At 39.8% G+C, this 12,356-nt stretch overlaps 1 protein-coding gene across 13 annotated transcripts in view; it reads right to left on the bottom strand.

Moving 5' to 3' along the window:
• Positions 1-12,356, bottom strand: part of sox6 (SRY-box transcription factor 6) — a 146,828-nt gene that overhangs the window by 118,507 nt on the left and 15,965 nt on the right. For all 13 annotated transcript variants that reach the window (XM_056745239.1, XM_056745206.1, XM_056745289.1 and 10 more), the window contains one exon: positions 7,518-7,588. The gene's annotated coding sequence lies outside the window, so the exon portion shown is untranslated. The remainder of the gene's footprint in view (positions 1-7,517; positions 7,589-12,356) is intronic.

Genomic DNA, 12,356 nt, shown 5'->3' on the forward strand with positions numbered 1-12,356 from the left:
GACACTGGGTGGGCTCGGGCACGGAGAGGGAGATCCTGGAGATTGTTTGGCTGAACTTATCCGTCATTGATCTGCTCGGTGAGGAAAGGGGTGGGCAAAGAGTCAGAGAACTTTATTTGGGACGACAAGAAAGACAGGCTACATCTTTATTTGCTGATTTTTATGAATGAGACCTTTCGGAGTGAGGCCACAAACCGACGTTAATGACAAACATCTTGAGGTTACAAAATTAGAATTGCTCAAGTACTGAAGTGCCCAAAACGTGTATCATTTATTCCATGAAGAGGATGACTACGTCAAGATGGCACTGATTAAACCTCAAGGGTGTGGGAAGTGATAATGCACGCCGCATTCTGCACCAGAACCGAGGCAGAATCATCATGACCATAAAGCTTTTCTATGGCACATGACATCATAATTTGGAAGTCCTCTTTTTCCCTCCCTCCCACTCAAATGCACAGACACGCAAATATGGGTCACACACCAAAACAATTAGACCTTTGTGGGTTTAACCCAACCTAAAGGTTCAGTGCATTTCTGTTTGTTTACATTTTCCCGTCACAAGGCCTGAAACACTGTTCATAATTAGAGAGAGAAAAAAAAAGGGATTTGTTTTCTCTGAGTGCTGCTTGCTGACATGTATTAGCAGTGAACGCATGGCGAAAAAAAAAATCTGCACGTTTATTCGGTTGCTCCTGGACAAATAAGGTTTAGAAATAACTGATATGCCCGTGGCCTCTTGCATGGCAAACAGGGGTTAAATGAAATGATGAAATGTGCCAATAATAACAGCCCATGTGGTGTCATGTGATCTCCATTGCTGCCTGCACCAAAGCGTTCAATAAAAGCACACTGTACTGGGGTGAATGTCAATGGAGAAGGTTTAATTGAGGATGTAATGGGGACTTTAGGCTTTTGTGTCATGCACATACTTATATTCAGCCTTGGCCGCTTAATCGCTGGAGCTTTGCTTTCAATACTCTCACATTAAACACCACATTAAATTTTTAACTCGGAGTCATTCGCAGAATATGTCACATTGGATTGTAGCTTAGAAATATCAATGATATTGATATGTATTGCCATATCAACAGTATTGAATGGAGCTCAACTGGAAGAGCATGCTGCTAACAACACCGAGGTCGTGGGTTCAGTTCCCTGAGGAGACACACAAACTGATAAATCGATTCAACCACATTCGTACATTTAAACGCACTACAGAAGACGGCGTGCTCACAAAAGAAACTAATTCTATAACAGTTGCCATAGCAAAGCTTATGCAGTGTATTTTGTGAACTAACTGATGAAAGTCTAATTAAATTAACATTTTATCCCCTCTCATCTGAGCCACGGAAGGTGTGAAAAGGTTTTGACAGTGCTGGTAACGTTGGGGAGAGAAAAAAAATCCCTCCTTCGTCCATAAATCCGCAAGTCTCATGGGTATCCTGGTGTCACACAAGCACACACACACACTACAAAAGAAGACATTACAAAAGAAGATATGACATAGAGAGGTGCTTTTAACCCTACCCATACTCCCCCCAGCACCCAAAAAATACTAACTAAATACACTTTGCAACGGCGTCCCAAACGTTTATCCCCCCACCATGCGTCGCATGATGAGTGGTGAATTAATTTGTGTGAAGCAACCCAACATTAGGAAGGTGTGTTGAAAGGTGTCTGCTCATGTTTGAAATTAAACGCACTGCTGGTCAGCATCAGCACCTAGATGCCCGTCGAGGCTGTGCGCCTGCCTCTGACACTTAACAGAGAGAGAGAGAGAGAGAGAGAGAGAGACTGGATTTGCCCGTTCACACTGGAATAATTAGAACATGTCAGGAAGAATTAATTTCCTCATTTTTCAAAAGGATACACAGAAATTACCATGTTATTATATGACAGGGTCCCTGGGAGGATTGTATTAAATTTGATTTCTAGCGCAGCCCACACAACAAATTAAAGTCATAAATAAGATGGAAAGAAGCGGGGCACAGAGCATATGTTTATGGCAATGAGTGAAGCCAGGGGACCAGAAAGAACTATCTTCATTTCATTTTATTTAAATCAGGCCGACACTCTGTGTATGAATGACAGCGCTTGCTAATGAGGGCTCAGGGTCTCCTTTATATTAGCAAAGAGAAACAGCCACTTAGTGGGTTAGACGGCGCGCACCTTTCCTCTACAACTCAACCAGCTGAGCATCTGCCTCCCTAATGGACACATTACCGTGTGCTTACAAACTTACAAGCCCCACAGAAAGGTGAGGTCTCGCTTAACTTACATCTGCGCAAGAAATCAATTAAGGAGGATGTTGCTTTGTTTCGGCAGATGTTTTTATACTCGTCACTTCGGGTTTTGATTTGACGTCAGGGCTAGTTGAAGGAGACAGAACAGAGTTAAAGCCTACCAATGTTAAACTACTTCAGAGTCATTCTTCACTGTAATTTAAACGTCAGATTATGTTGAGGCCATTATATGTTTTCCTTCAGGACGGCGAGGTTGTTTAAAGAGACAACACAATCTCCATAAATTTGGCTGAATTGTCAGACAGTCAGGCGTAAAAATTGGAGTGAATCGAGGTGAAGCAGGTGAGCAGGACACCCGTGTAGGTGAATCTACCAAATTAAATGGAGCAGAGAGCCGCTAAATTCATACACAAACACCTGTTACTAAAGTCACAAAAGGTTTGAAACTGTTATAAAATGCAAAAAATACAATCTTTACGTTTCTACTAACATTGGAAAACTTTGTTGAGTTGTTTTGACCAAGATATATTTATATAATATATATATATTTATTATAAGCTTTATGCAGGTGGCTGATAATTACAAAATAATACGATTTTTAGTGAGAGGAATGATAGATGTATGCTAAAAACTGTGATTTATTTTTCATGATGTATTTTTTATGACAGTTATTTGTGTTGCAAATGTAGTTGAATTTTAAATGATTTTGTAAGGATGTTAAAATTAATAAAGATATATTGTTTGAAAATTTGTACATGTGTGTATATTTTAAATGTTACTATTTTCTGGGACACCCACTTTTACTATCTTGAATTCAATTGATTTTTACAATTCAGGGATTCTGTGCAAATAAATTATGAAACCTCTACATTTCTCCTTTGAGGTAATGTGAAAAATGCATTGTAAATCTTTCCTGGCTTGTATTAGCTCATTACAATCGTTCAGTCGAGTCAGTGGAATACACAGAAAGAAACTCTTTGGGAATTGGCATCATTAGAACCAAGCGTTCCCTAGGGCCTCACAAACTTTAAATAATTTGCAAATCAATTAACTGGCAACTCTCAACATAACAAGGATTTCACACCCCTGGGTCAGGGCACATTATCAACTCCAGAGGATTCATGGCATTTGGGGAGAAAAGTTCATGGTTGGAATCATTAATTCATTCAACAGGACTTTTAGTTATGCATTAGTCTCTGCAGCTGTGGAAGCCGGATTACAGCATGTTCCTGTGGCCATATAGTGTAGAGCGCACAGTAGAAACACCTTTTTCCTTTTAAGTTTGGGAGCGGTCTTCACCTTGAGATGAAGCACTGCCATGTCTTTATTATGTATCATTCTCTACAAAATTGTATGAAGCATATCAAGCCATCAAAAGGATAATTTATTGAATAAACTTTGATGGAGGCCACTGCTCCGGTCATGACGTTGCTGTTAGGATGTCAGATCGGGTAAGCGTGGTGATTGATCTGGAGCATGACATTTATTATCATCTTCAAAGGTTCCCAACCTTTTTGTCAGCTTAACCCATATGACCCGATTGGTTCATTTAATAGTGTTGACCTCGAAGCGATAATGATTAAAAGATATGTTATCATAGACATAGACCATTAGAAGAACTAATGTAATCATTTTACAGTGTAGATTTGAAAATTTTTACTCATATATTTATACATTTTCAATTTAATGTGACATTTCAATCACAATCAAAGAACACAATTCTCTGCAGCTCTACAAAGTAATATTTCATCCAAAAATAAGATTCTGTCATCATTTACTCCAGTAACCAGTCTGATTTTTCTTTCTTCCGCAGAACACAAAATAAGATATTTTGAAGAATGTTTTTAACTGGCCCCCATTCACATGGGGGCTAGTGCTGTTCAGTTACTAACCTTCTTTAAAATATCTACTTTTGTGTTCTGTGGAATAAAGAAAGTCATAAAGGTTTGAAATTTCAAAAGGGAGAGTAAAGGATGACAGAATTGTTATTTTTTTGGGTCACTTAATACACCAACCTGCTCCAGATGTTCTTGCATTCATATCTGGTCTTTTAGATTAAACCGGCTCAAAGTATAGCTCGGCTATTTCATATAGAAAACTGAGGTGACACCTGTACATGCTGCGGGCTGGCATCACTCACCAGAAACCTCATTACAACTAATAATAAAACAAATGCATCCTGTGCCCTAAATACATCGCAGATGTTAAGACCTTAGAACCTCCTTTCATGACAATAATTTAATTTCCAACAATTAAATCTAATTCTTAATTCACAGTGATGAAATTTAACATTCCATCGGGCGTGCTGGAGAGAAGTCGCACAATTTTCGACAGGCCTGATGAAATTAAAATGCCAACCCCTATTGAACAGACTGTATGACAACAATCACACAGAGGGCCGGTGAAAAACTGGAGCTGGGGAGAGCCTGTTAATTGATGGGAAAATAACCACTCAAAGGTTATTCATTTTCATTAGGGGGCCAGGAGGGCTGTTTATTTAATTTTTTTACAGAAAATGATTCCTGGAGCCGCGGGCCCCGCAGAGACATCAGCAGTGAGATGGACTAAATGCGAAATGAAGGAAGGCTCCGGCAGCTTTATTAGATGAATGGCACGCATTGATAAAGAGTGTATTCTGCTTGTTCAAACAGATGCCGTCGTTTCATCCTCAGGTGTTTCCAAATGACTTCGCACAAGAGCGATTAAACGGCAGGCGCGTGCAAGCAACGCGCTGGCCCAAATTATTAACTGCCTCATTTTGTGATTAATTAAACATGCAGATTAAAGTTACAAAGGAATTTTGATTAATGACTGTTAGGTCTCGTAGATCTGGTGAGTGTCGGTGCGTTTGAGGAAGAATGCCATGCGCGTCGGGATCTTGTCTTAGTACTTAATCGGTGTGAAATGAATACGACTGCTGGTAAACGACACCAGGCCTTTTAGATGGTGATTTTTAATCATATAAGCTAATCATTAAGCTATAACATAACATCTCTCTCTCTCTTTCTCTCTCTCTCTCTCTCTCGGTCTTTATTTTTAAAAGTTTGGTCATTTTGTGTATAACTGCAAATTAAATTAAACTACTGAAATACAGCCACCAAAAAAAATAAGAGACCATTCCAATTTTCACAGCATTTTTAGATAAATTGTGGCCATTCTAGTCAAGTTTCTGTTGAATTTCTAAAAAATCAAACCTCAGGAGTGTCATCCGAGAGCATGACAAGACACATAAAAACTGTGATAACAATCAAGGTTATCACATACAAATATTGAACTTTTCTTAAATACATGTACAAATATTACAGTTGCATTACTTAAAAGTGAATATGAACTTGGTCTGGAAAATAGCATTCTTTTGTGACCTGTTTCTCAAGTTATCATTTTCTGCAAATAAATGCAAAAAGAAACAATAATTTTATTTGAAGTTTGGTAGAAAGATTGAAAGTAGTTCACAGAATAACAAAAAATATATAATTTTACCTATAATCATTTTAAAATGGCCTCTTAAATTTTCCATGGCTGTATGTTTTGAGAGTAATAAACAGTTTTTAGATTAAAAGTTTTAATTTCTGTTATATACAAATGTATTAGAAAAAGGGCTCTGCCCTAAATTTTCACCCACATGAACACACACAGACACGCTCGTAAACACTGACACAAAACCAATCTGATGTACAGTACAAGGCTTACACTGTTACCCTCAGTGTTGGAGCGGGGCCAGCACATAGGCCTTATGTTTACTGTTCTAACTCAAGTGCTCCATTCACCTTCATTCAGCTTAACAATCAGCGTTTCATTCCCTAAATAGAGACCGACCCTGTGACATATCAATGTTAATATCTGTGTTCGCAGGACACAGATCGGGACAGGCCGCAGCTGTTCCGTGGCGGCACTTGTACACAACTTTCGTTGAACATGTAACCTCATACTAAATGGTAAGACTACCTTAACAGAAACCACCCACGGAACTCCAGTGCACAAACCAAGTCCTAGCCATACATAAATCTACTCGCAGAACACAGAACCTTAAAAAAATCAACTCACCCACTAAGCAAAAAAAAGAGCCATAAAAACGAGCGGTATCAAATTTTGTCAGTGACAATTTTCCAATAATATCATATCTTCCTTCTCGGCGGCTCCCGTCACAGCCTATTTCGGTGTGATGGGAATTTTCAGATAGAGTGACAAGCCAGGCAGACAAAAGTTGTGATAACTCCTGGCCCCTTTGTTCTTTGCCCATTCATCTCAGCTGAGAGAACCTCACTGATCTGCCTCGCTTTCCTCCAACAGCCATTCAGCGCGGACTTAACACGCCGGCGACACGCACTACAACCGCAGCTAAAATATAAGTGCCGTAATAGGGCGTATTGATCCGAGATGAAGACGATGTTTGACTTGAAATCACAGGGATAAAGTCACGTGGCCTTGAACTTTGAGCTAGAATATGCCATTCTCACTGGCCTAATTATGCAGGGCCAACAGAGGGGCTTTCTGCACGTTAATATAACTCTGTCCTGCATCTCATATCCAAGTGACATTTGAAAAAAGATTAATACGAACTTAACTTTCACGAAGCTTGTTTGCTCAACATTACCAGGAGTAACAGATTTGCCAGATATGATCTTTATTACTACGGCGGAAAGAGAAAACTCACATTTAAGACATATTGTGGCAGAAAACTGCAGCTGTATATTGAGTGTTTACTAAGACCCTGTCTGTGTTTCTTTAAAGGGGTTCTTTCTTCATTGCTCTGAATGCTCTTATTGAGGCCGACTGGCATCCAGAAAGTACCAATAACATACTTGGTATTAGCATTGAGAATAGATTTACTCTGTACGCACCGATGAAAGTGTGTCTGTGTTTGAGTGGAAAGCAGCGGTAGGTGCTAACAGGCGAAACTTTTTGCCAAAACTAAATTACAAGACATACAATCATCATTTTTATCTGCTTTTATTAGTTCATATTTAGCTTTTTAAACAAATGTCAGGAATATACGAGATGCCATTGATTTGAAGGGAGAGCGCGAAACACTATAGGGGAAGTGTGTCATTGAAGTCATTCGAGGCTGTTCAACTGTTTTTTAAGGAAACTCATTTCTGGAAAAGTGAGACTGAAAAACACATTCATTTGTGACAGACCACCTTTACTGTGTTAAAGAGGATGTAGAGCGGTTTCATGAGACAAAAAACATTCTCTCGCACGTGCACGGATGTTCACTCGGCACTCACACAGAACACATGTTATACGAAACAAAGTGTAGACTGTACTTACGTAAACAGAAAGACTTTATCCCCAGCTCCCAAAAATTACTGGTGTGTTGATTTTGAATTCATGAAAATTACCTGCAACAAAACAAAGAGAAAATGTCATGAGTGTTGGGTTTGGAGAAAGAAAGAGAATGGTTGTCAGATGAGTAAAGATGCAGTGCTGGCAGCCAGTCAGAGGCCCGGCAGATGAAGTTAAACAGTTGTAATGCTGTATGGCCTCTAGTTACTCTCCTCTCTCCCTGAGGGACTCAATCCTAGACAATGTTTAGAGTCCACTTCTCTAATACCTCATTAATCTGTCCCTGCACTGTTTGATTCTACTAATAAATGGCTTTCATACAAAGCACTTGTTTTCTCTAATTCCTCTCACTGGCTCTATTACACTGCCGAGCACTAATGATTTATTTAGTTACACACTCGGCTAGTTCTAGAAGGTCTTCTGAGGTCCTCAAGAAACGCCAAGAAAACGCAAACAAACAGACACGCACCAAAACACAGACACACCCAGATTAACCATATCCAGCCAGATGCATACTGCTACATTTCCTTCACGTGACCAAAGAAGAGAGAGAGCCACACTAATCTCAATTATGTCCTTTTATCCACATTATTCTAAGCGGGAATCTCATTAACAGCAGATTTATACAATTAACCGCCTTCAGCATCACCAATTAAACAAGGACACAGAGGTTTGAGGTCACATCTAATAGATCCAGAGACCACCAAACTCTGCCACACGGGCAGAGAGCCACGTCAATCGCACAGCCCAAGTAAAAGCCTGCGTGGGAGGGTTTGTTAATAGAATAAACTGCAAGATCTTTGGTCGCCAATGGATGAACCTCGAAGCCGATGGTGACAATAGGAGAAAAGAGACAGGAGGTCTGACCCCTGTGTGAATGGAAAGCTGTTGTCACCTCGGAGCTGACAGTCTATTCCTTGTTCTCAAAGGACCGTGCCTCAGGCCTGCCTGTGTGTTCACACCACCACACACACACACCTACACAGTGTGTATTATGTGCACATAAATTTTTCTCGTTCGGCAGAGACTTTCATACACTCTCTTAGGAGTCAACCCCTGACAGGGGTGGTACTACTATAAACGCTTTTCTCTTTGCGAGCTATACAACGGTTGACTAATTCCTGTTGTGCTTTAATAAATAGGGGGCTATTTTAATTGCAGGGGTAAAAAATACAAATAAAATTTGAAATTATAATTTGATGCTAATTGAGAAAAATGATGAAAGCAGCCTGGCCGTGAAGAAGAAAACGGTGCGATTTCATATTCATACCTTATTTAAGCTAATCATTTGTCAAAAAAAAAAACTTTGATGGGGAATAATAAGACTGTGATATTAAAAATAATTAAACCAATGCAATAAACCCTGACCTGCAACAAAAACGGTCGTGACAGGCCGTTGTTGCTGCGAGGGGGCTCAGAATTAAGCATGAGAGCAGGTCTTCACTCCCTTTTCTAATTGGGTGATCATGAATTCATTAAAGAAAATTCCAATCAGCACCAGCCTGTTTTATTAGTCACCCAACAGTTTTATTACTCGTTCACTGTGTCCGCAATTACCGCTGTGGCTTTCTATCACATACAGCCCAGTTTTCCGTCTCTTGATAAGAAAGAAAGAAAGAAAGAAAGAAAGAAAGAAAGAAAGAAAGAAAGAAAGAAAGAAAGGAAGTAAGGAAGTAAGGAAGTAAGGAAGTAAGGAAGGGAGGAAGTAAGGAGGAAAGAAAGAAAGAAAGAAAGAAAGAAAGAAAGAAGAAAGAAGAAAGAATGAAAGAAAGAAAGGAAATAAGGAAGTAAGGAAGTGAGGAAGTACGGAGGAAAAAAAAGAAAGAAAGAAAGAAAGAAAGGAAAGAAGGAAGAAAAGAAGTGATGAAGTAAGGAGGAAAGAAAGAAAGAAAGAAAGAAAGAAAGAAAGGAAATAAGGAAGTAAGGAAGTAAGGAAAAGTAAGGAGGAAAAAAAGAAAGAAAGAAAGAAAGAAATGAAAGAAGGAAGAAAAGAAGTGATGAAGTAAGGAGGAAAGAATGAAAGGTAGAAAGAAAGAAAGAAAGAAAGAAAGAAAGAAAAGAAGGAAGTAAGGAAGTGATGAAGTAAGGAGGAAAGAAAGAAAGAAAGAAAGAAAGAAAGAAAGAAAGAAATTACTTGGCAAATTACTACACAAAAAGCTAATGCCCATTAAACCCCATGAGGACCATGAGAGGAGCTCACAAAAATGAGTGCCAGATCTCTCTGTGCAATGAACCTTTAGTCATATTCCTCACTCCACAAATGAAGTATTTACTTCTTAAAATGAAAACAGTGCTAAATATTTCCAAAGAGTTAAGTGGGGTGTTTAAAGCTTGTGCTGGGGAAGCCAATCCATCGACCATGACAGTGACTCTAGCTTCCCTCCAATGAACACACCGTCTCAAACTGACTACAGCACTACAAGCCAATGGACACAACACACACACTACATGAAATAAGAGCTTGAACCGATGCTCCAAAAATAACATCCAGGTCCAGCAATGTTGTACTATCTCCATTCCACGATGCAAAGCCTCATTGCCTTAAGATACACATTACACAACGTCATCCTTGCATTCGCCAATAAAGTATGTTATTAGCATTTAATGCAGAGAAGAATTAAGAAGTTATTTTAAATTTGTTCAAACTGATTTAATCAATCCTTTATATAACAGCGCTGTGTCTCTGAAATCAAATGACGGCAACGAGGAATCAGTGACTAACATCCACAATAGCAAGCTAACAGGGCCATGCTCCCTCACCTCAGACACTCGATTAATGCAAGCAGCTTGCTTTAAATATATTTGCAATAGAGGGCGAGCTACAGTAGAACGCTTTACATAATATGCCGTAAATGTGCGCCGATAAGAGACCGAACTGTAAGTGCAAAGTGGTTCGGATGGGTCAAATATAGATGAAATCCTTCATTTTCAACCGTGAACATGTTGTACTCCCGGTGCTCCAGCAACCACGGATGGAACGTTTTCATTTACATCAACTTCGGCTTTCTTCTGATCCCGTAACCAGCAAGAAAATCACTTTAAATGTACCATTTCCTCCATTACTCTCCCCGGTCCGGAACATGTTAAGAGGGGATTTAGGGGAAGTAGTTATTGGGACAAAAGAGGCAATATCCCCCATCAGCAGGACGGTCTCTTACCTGGTATCTCTATACTAACAGCAGGACCACTGCCAGGGTCTAGAGAAAAGGCAGAGGGGGGTAAAATGAGGCAGAACGAGGCCTAAAAAACAAGCCAGTCACCTAGCAGTGGGGGGAAGAGCAAATAAGGAAAAAGTGGTGTTTTATAAAAACCTTCATGCCTGCCTATTGTCAAATTCAATATTCAGCCTGAAAAAAATCAACTAGTGCACACGCACAACTGAGGGACCTTTTGGGTGTAACAGCATTTCAATACAAATCTCTTTTTTGTGTTGATTAAATAAGTCAAATGAATACTAAAATATATTATTCAAATATTAATAAAAACATAAATTCAAATAAAACATAAATATATGTTATATATATGTAATACATATATTTAATTAAGACACTTTCACATCAGAAGTGGACTTAAAAAGCGGCCCATGGTTGTGGATGGAAAAATATTTAATTTGGACATTTTAAAAGTTAATCCATAAAGAGTAACTAATTCTAGAAGCATCTGAGTCAAACATTTTGGAGACAAAAAAACATATCTTGGCTGCATGTGTGATCATCTCACGTCCACATCCATGTTTTACAAAAATGTAATTGGGTATTCTAGAAAAAGCAGCTGAACAAAAAAAGCTCCAACTTTCGTCCACTATTTCATTGAATGTCCTCCTGGAATCTGCAATTCGGACACAAAAAAGCACATGCTTAGCTTAAGTGGGCCTGCTTAGAGTCGAGGGTTTTCTGTTGTATTTCAAAAGCGTATTTCACTATTCCCATCTTGGGGGAGGAGGGCACTGTGTTTAAATCAAAGATCTCCTCTCTTTAGACTTGCAGACAGCTCCGTGACCAAGCCAGACTTTCATGTCCTACACTGCAGATGCATTATATGTGATTTACTCTGCTGTGAAATAACAACAGAGCAACTCCGTATTAGGGGAAGAAAGGGCTGACCGGCCACTCCGGGGCCTCAAATCCAGGCCGAGAGGAATTCCAGTCAAGTTAAATACAGCATGCGTCTCACAGATTCTTCTATGTGATTAGAAAACAGCAGACTAAGAAAGCAGGGCCTTGTCTTCTTTTTTGTCATTGATTTGGAATAAGTCGATGGAGTTTATACCCCTGCCGCTGTGCGAGGCACTTTTTCTGCCCCCTACTATTGAGTTGGGTTATGGAAACAAGCCCGGTTCTCTCTCAGGTAATGTGTTTATTCTCCCGGTCTCATCTTCTAGTTTACGGGGGCCGCCTGCTGTACTCTCTCTCTCGCTCTCTTATCGCCCCGCACTCTCATGGGGCATTTTAGCTGCTGAAATCCTGTTCACCACATACCAGTTTTAGAATCTGTGAAATGAGTGCTGAAGAAGCGTGGCCACAATGTCTGCCTGTGTTGCCAATGGACTCGAAAATGGGTTCGGGAGCTTTTTGTCCAGGGAATGCATAAATGGAAGTTTTTAACACCTCAAAGAAAGCCAGTGCCTTTGTGTGGCCAGACGAGAGAGAGCCCTGGATCTCCTGAGGAGGCAGACATGCTGAGTGCTGCAGGACAAAGGACCTAAAGCCTGAAGCAGCAGGAACATACGTATACACACACACACATACGCTTTTATGGTACAATACACACACACACACACAAGAAACATATACAAAGATAAAGGCACGAGGCGTGCACACACAG

This window comes from Triplophysa dalaica, chromosome 1 (genome assembly GCF_015846415.1).
Source record: "Triplophysa dalaica isolate WHDGS20190420 chromosome 1, ASM1584641v1, whole genome shotgun sequence".
Lineage (NCBI taxonomy): Eukaryota > Metazoa > Chordata > Actinopteri > Cypriniformes > Nemacheilidae > Triplophysa > Triplophysa dalaica.